The sequence below is a fragment of the Halichoerus grypus genome, chromosome 4 (assembly GCF_964656455.1).
Source record: "Halichoerus grypus chromosome 4, mHalGry1.hap1.1, whole genome shotgun sequence".
NCBI lineage: Eukaryota > Metazoa > Chordata > Mammalia > Carnivora > Phocidae > Halichoerus > Halichoerus grypus.
In genome coordinates, this window is record NC_135715.1 from 69,030,908 (window position 1) to 69,038,225 (window position 7,318).

General features: G+C 42.0%; 1 protein-coding gene across 14 annotated transcripts in view; it reads right to left on the reverse strand.

Moving 5' to 3' along the window:
• FRY (FRY microtubule binding protein) overlaps positions 1–7,318 on the reverse strand; it is a 425,755-nt gene that overhangs the window by 243,515 nt on the left and 174,922 nt on the right. The window lies entirely within an intron of this gene.

Genomic DNA, 7,318 nt, shown 5'->3' on the forward strand with positions numbered 1-7,318 from the left:
ACCAGGTTTCCAACAGTTGTCAGATGCCATGAAAGTATGAATCCATAAAGTTAAACTAACAATCTACTGAACACATTCTCCCACATAAAATTCTCTAGGGCACACACTGTCTCTGGAATACCACTGGATCCTTTCCTCGGGATTCTTCTGCATTAATATTTCTGACTTCTGAAACTAACAAGGAAGGAAGGTCAGCTCTGAGATCCCTGATGGTAAGGCCCAGGTCTGATTCAGTTATGAAACTCCCAAAGAAGTGTGTCTGGTGCATGGTGCTCGAAAGGAAGTCCTGAATAGTGTCTGTCTTGCTTCTCTGACACTGTGGAGTCAGCAAGGTATTCTGGAGCAACAACCAAGAAAAGCTAACGCTAAGATAGTAAATTTTTGAGTATAATCCAGTATTGAAAAGTAAGTAAAGATGTTCTTATGGAAAAAGCTATTCCTAATACTCCTTCAAGCCTGAGAGACACTTTTCAACTCAAAGGAGAGAACATTTTCTTACTCGTATAGCCAACGGTTCTACAGTGGAGAGAGATTTAAATGAATATGATGAAAGGAATCTATCAAATGACAGAGATTAGTAAGGAAAAAGATGAGATAAAGCTGTGTATTTTTCACAAATGCCATTTACCTTTTCAGGAAGTGATTGCCTGCTAAATCTTCTGCACTGGGTTGTGGGCAAATAGGGGGTGATTCTCAGAAGGTACACATTGGAGAAAATTAGACATGTTTTGAGTGTTTAAAAAAGATGACTAGGAAATGGTAGGGCACAAATACATCCAGAAAATCGTAATACATATGTTTTTTATTTAAAAAATTTTTTTTCATTTATTTATTAAATTTAAATTCAATTATGGGACGCCTGGGTGGCTCAGCTGGTTAAGTGTCTGCCTTCGGCTCAGGTCATGATCCCAGGGTCCTGGGATCAAGTCCCTCACTGGGTTCCTTGCTCAGCAGGGAGCCTGCTTCTCCCTCTGCCTACCACCTCCCCTGCTTGTGCGCGCTCTCTCTCTCTCTGACAAATAAATAAATAAAATCTTTTAAAAAGTAAATTTAAATTCAATTAACATATAATACATAAGTTTTTTAAATGGACTCACCTCTGTATCTAAAGTATTAGATGCCAAGATATACTGCTTTTTTTTTTTTTTTAAAGTCCTATTCAAAGGTAAAGACCCTGGGCTAAAATTATTATTTGTCCATTTGAATCTGATCTGAAACCTCACAAAATATACCTACTTGATGCCATCTGGGTGTCTCATAGCTCAGAAGCTCAACTTTGGGGGAATTAAGCCTTATCATCCTCAACCAGGAACATTTAAGAGGAGGCTAGTTTATTCATAATCAATGCATCCCATTCATCAAATGAGGTAATGTTTTTAAAGGTGCTGAGCAAACCACAAAGCACTAAATAAATTTACGATTTAGTACCAGCAAAGAACCTGCACAAAAAGCTTGTGTATGGGGCTGACAAGCCACAGAACAGCTCCAACTCAGGAAAATGTCATTTCTCAGCCCAAACTCATATCTGAGCCCAATCATTTTGAATATCCCATGAAGCTTAGAAATCTAGAAGTTACTAATAAGATGATCGGGACATATGTAACCCATTCAATTCCTTGAACTGTACCCAGAAGTGAACTAATGAGTCATAGGTATTAAGATGTTTTGAAACAGATGTCTTTTAAATAAAGAGAATATTTCATGTTGTATCATCTAAATGTGCCATTGAAACATCTGAATGCTGGCAACTTTCTCAAATATCCTGGGCTGTTCCCAGATTGTAAAAGTATCCAGATCACCTCTCCTTCTTGCCCACTGCTGTTTGCCTGACTATTTCAGCTCTTGTTGGCACCTTTACCTAGCAGCATGCAAAAGTAGGCAAAGAAGCTCAAATCAAATCATTTTGTGCTGCCAGCCTTATAGCAGGTTTTGTGGTGGCCAAAACTGCTGCTATCAGGGAAAATGAGATCTCTGAATTATAGATTTCCATTAGTCCTGGAGATATTCTCCCTGTTCTCACTGCTAAAGATAAGGAGCTTGCTACCATTTCCTAAACAGAAATAGAACCTACCAGAGAAACCTCAGCATGGCAAGCAAATGACCATTTGGAAAGAAGTAAAGCTTAGTAGTATCTTTTTATTTACTAGAGTCATTTAAATTATATATTTATATATACTGTTAAAAAGCAGAAAAAAATCAACATGAAACACTCCTAACAAAAGAAGTGTAGCTTTTTACTATAATCTTTTATGCATGTGTTGTATGTTCAATCAAATGACCAGAGTGAACAAACTGTATTATTTGTAATAACAATGGTGAAGACGTCAATACTTAGTCGTTTCAAACAGGCTCTGCAAAGGAGATGGTGGTCTCCAGCACTGGTTCTTGGGGGGGGGGAAGTGGGCGGAGGGAGAAAGATTATGAATAAACTAGCTTCCTCTTCCTGTTCCTGGTTGAAGATGATAAGGCTTAATTCCCCCAAAGTTGAGGTACTGAGCTATGGGATACCCAGATGGCATCAAATAGGTATATTCTGTGAGGTTTCAGATCAGATTCAAATGAACAAATAATGATTTTAATCCAGGGTCTTTACCTCTCAATAGGACTTTGAATAGAGGGTGGGAGGCTAGAGAGAGAAAGAGAGAGCGAGCCCGTGCACTCCCACACACGCCCAAGCCTCAGGCGTAGGGAGGGAGGGGCTAAGGGTGGGCAGTGTCATCAGCCAACAAGAATGAAAAGTATCTATAAAGCACTAAGATCCCCAATGTTCTTGACCCTTTGATCATCCTATGGGTGATTTTTAAAAATGTGATTATCAAGTGGATTGGAGGAAAGTTTAATGGCGCTTACTAGCATCCTGACTTTGAGCAAATCATTTTCCTAACTCATTTTATTTTTCATCTGTAAAGTGTGGATAATAACATCACCTTGCAGGGTTATTGGAAAGAGTGAAGATAATAAACACAGTGGTCATATGGCCTCCTTTGCCCAGGGCAGTCCCAGTATAATTATTAACTTTCACTCTCAAAAGTGTCCCAGTTTGGACAAATAATGATGTGGTTGCCCTACATATAAATTACCAAGCGTAACATCTGACAGGGAGTGGGCCCTCAGTCAATGTGACAGTTGCTGTTCTTCTAAAATTGTTCAAGCATATTAACAACGACAAAAAAACAACACACAAAACAAACACACAAAACCCCCCACTCGTTATTGATCCTCATCACAAACCCAGAAGCAGGCTCTTTCTACTCAGAGTAGATGTTGATTTGGGGTTTCGTTTCTCATTAGGACTATAAACTACTTGAGCAGAAGTGACCACAACCCGAGTGAGGGCACGTCTGATCAGACATCTGAGTGACAGGAACATGGGAGTAACTCCCCCCCCAACCCCTGGAAGCTGCTGGGCGCTTTCTACGGTTTCAGGGCACTGAGGGAAGCTCGCCGGCTCTGCAGCTGTGCCGCTCTGCTGGATTCAGGCAACCTGGTTAACTTTAGTTTTCTACTTCTTCACCTCAGCTTCACAAAGAGGTGAAAACTAACACCTTGAGGTTTCTCTTAAGCCTTTCTTGTAGGGTCTTTGAGCTACACTGATGACATAAACAGGGGTAAGTCCTGCTCTGCACTCAGTCAGTGGTGTTTCCCATCCCCATGTGCATGTGATCTCTCTCTGTCCCCAGAGTTAACCCGACACTAACCAGCATTTCTTTCTTTCTTTTTTTTTTAAGATTTTATTTCTTTGAGACAGAACAAAAGCAAGAGAGATCACGAGCGAGAGGGAGAAGCTGACCTCCCACTGAGCAGGGAGCCCCACGTGGGGCTTGATCCCAGGACCCCGAGATCATGACCGGAGCTGAAGTCAAGATACTTAACTGACTGAGCCACCCAGGCACCCCCACTAACCAGCATTTCTATGTTGGACAGAAATATTGTCCTTCATCACCACAACTTAGCTCACTACGATATATCTGAAAAATGCCACATCCAATTCTCCCAAGTGATGCAAGTTTTTCTAGAGCAACATTAGACATTTCACAATGCACAGCAGCCCTTCCAAAACAGGCAAAGGAATTGCTCAGTTCCCCAGACCAGTTTATTTGTCAATAGAATTCTTGTTACTCGAAAAGAGTTAACAAGCGTTCAAAAGTTTGCCTCGATGGGGTGGCAAGATATGACAAATGTTAAGAAAGATGCAGACTGCCCTGGGAAGATCAAGACATTGAAGAAGCTCAGAATGTACCTTTGTTCATTGGGCCCTGTTCGGTTGGACACTAGGGGGTAGACAGAAACACAAGGAATGCCAGATGGGTGGGAGAGCCCACACACTCCCTCTATATACATCACTAAAAAGCACATACATCACTAAAAAGCACGCCTTCCTTTCCCCTGAAATAGCTTGGAACGATCTGCTCTAAACTTTGTAGCAAAGCTGGAAGGCTAAGAGGACTTCCTGCTACTGAGACCACAGCCAGGCCATCTCATGTGCTGCTGGGAGGTATTTACTTAGGGGAGGTAGGAATATTCTAATAGTAGCTGAGGTAGAAAAGGGAGGAATGTTGAAAAGTAAATCTAGAAAATAAATCTAAGGAAGCAACTATTTTTGGTGTATTCACACAGTTCCCTTCTCCAAGGGTGCAGCAAGTGTTGACTACTCATAGAATATTCCACAAGTGATGTCAGGGGTCTGACTCTGATTTTAAGTGGGTTTAGAAGCGAGGGGAGTGTTGGAATACATTCATATTATTTTAACATTTATTGAGTGTTTACGATGAGCTAGATATTGTTCTCAGCGCTTTAATTCTTAAATACCTCATTTACTCGGTGGAGTATCCATTCTTTTTGCTTCCATTTCACAGATGAGAAAAATGAAGCAGAGAAGAGTTAATTAACTGTCGAAGGCCACACAGGTGCAGGTGTTAGAGACCCGAACGAAGCCTATCTGGTCCTGCAACTTGTGTGTTCTAGCTGAGGGCTCGCCAGATCAGGGGGCCCATGTGTGCACAGGCATGGAGTGAGAGCAGACAAGGGGTGAGCAGATTAAATCCAGCTGGAGTGGAAGAACAATCGGGGAGAGAGGCTGGATGAGGAGCTCAAAGAGGGTCCTGAATGGCAGTCACAGACTCAGGGGCGAGAGAGAGAGAGAGCTGTGGTGGGGTCTTTGAAATGCAGGCAGAAGCCTCTCCAGAAGCCCTTCCCCCCCGCCCCCCGCCGGTGTCAGGGGGACCTTCAGGAGACCACCGGAACATTCCAGGTTAAACTGAGAAAGGCCATGGAGGCTGTGGCTGTGAACACCACAGGGAGCAGCTGTGAGAATCACTGAATGGCTGTGGAAAAGCCTGGATATGACTGGGGAAGGAGCCACAGGACTTAATAGCGGGGGAGGTCCGAGGGGCTATGGAAAGCCTCCGCAGTGAGGTCTACAAAGGACATTTTATTTCCAGACATCAAGGCCATTTTAATTCCCAACTCCATTAAAATGAAAGGGCAGCCTGACAGAGTGGGCATGCCAGTGAAGAAGAGTGTCAAAATGAACAGTGAATAAAAAGCTAACACATCTCACCAAGGCAATCACGGATTTAATTGACTTGTTAATTCTTCAGAGGAGACAGATATACATGAAATTACATTTCCCCCACAATGTGCCCTTTAAAAAAAATGAATGGAAACCTTAACGGACATGCTCATGGAATCATCCCTCCTCTTACTACCACCTTGCAAAGCAGTCAGCCATAGTTACACGGCTTGTTTTATTGCTTTTTAATTGTTGTACTTTTATAAATAAGCACCACTGTGTAATTAGGAGCCGGCTTCTCCACTCAGGTATGTGGGCAGGCATCCTGGCCTCTCAAACCTGCTGCTGGCCAATGAGGAGCTGCTTGCTCCCTGGTGCAGCCTCTCAGCCCAGTTACACTGAGTAGGTCAAAGCCCTCAGGCTACTGTTTTCTACCGCCAGACAATCTCCTTTCTCTCTTTGCTACTGAAAATATGTAAGACCGAGAGCAAAGCTAGGTTATAAGCAGGTTAGTGTTGCAACAAGCTTAAAGAAGACTAAGCATAAAGTATATTTCCTCTTCCTCTTTCAAGAAAGGACTGAAGAGCATTCTGACTTCCAAAGGAATGCTAAAGAGAATCACCAAGTTCACGCTTCTGTAATGAAGAAATTAAGAGAGAGGGCAGGTATGGTGTCTCATTCACCTTTGCAGCCCCCCAGCCTGGCATAGTAGGTGTTGAATAAATATTTGCTGAATGAATTTAAAGAATTCAACATTGTGTCCCAGATACTCTCAAAGTAGATATGAACAGTCATTTTGAACCATTTCCTGATGTGAGAGAGCGAGTGTGTGTGTGTGTGTGTGTGTTGGGGGGCGGGGTACGTTAGGAAAGGTGGAGAGAATATACACTTTGTCTAGAGTAATTTGAAAACTGACAAGGGGAGAAAGATTTTAAAAGAAATCCCACTGGCCTCAGTATTGTCACACATAATTTTCTATCTAATGAGACAATGACAAAAATTGATAGGAGAAAATCCTCTGGCCTTGGTGTACTCAAAATGATTCAAAACCACATACCGATGTCAAACTCAGAGTAAGTCTTTCCAGTTATTGGAAAACTGCTCCATTAAGAACTCTGTGTGTCAAATCCTTTTCATTAATCAAAGGGTGGATAGACAAAGGAAGGTTCATCCTGGAGTGTGAAGTATCACACAAATAATGGATCCAAGATAAAGGAATTACGACTACAACAAATAAAGGAATGCTATTTGGGTGACAGTAGGACTCCCAAATGGCTTCCCACTTGTAGAAAAACAGCCTCAGACAAGCCCCATCATGTATACAGTGGTGCAAAATGACCTGGGAAAAAATGGTTTCTTTGGATATCATTTAGAGATGCATATCCCTGAATACCTTAAGGCTGAAGGTACTTTGGCTCTTTTCTTAAAGCAATTATGGCACGGGTTCTCCTGCCCAGGTTCTGTTTACATAAGAACAATCTTGGCCACAGGTCATCTGGGTAGGAGATAATTAATCTCCAGCACTTTGAGCACAGGTAGGTTAATTAGCCATGCATGTAATACGGCATCAGAATTTTTCTTGGAAAAATTGTTTTGAATTTCAAACAATTAAGGATCTGTAATACCTGCCGGTCTTTTATCCAGAGCAAGCACAAAGGCTGTTGGAGAAATAGAGAAGACTTTGTTTTTAAACTGTTCAGAAGACACAAGGCATCACTGATCACCTGAAGGCCTCGTTTTAATTTGATTGCAGATCCATGATGCCTTAGAGGTTGTCTTCTGGAAATATGTTATTGCTAAAATCTT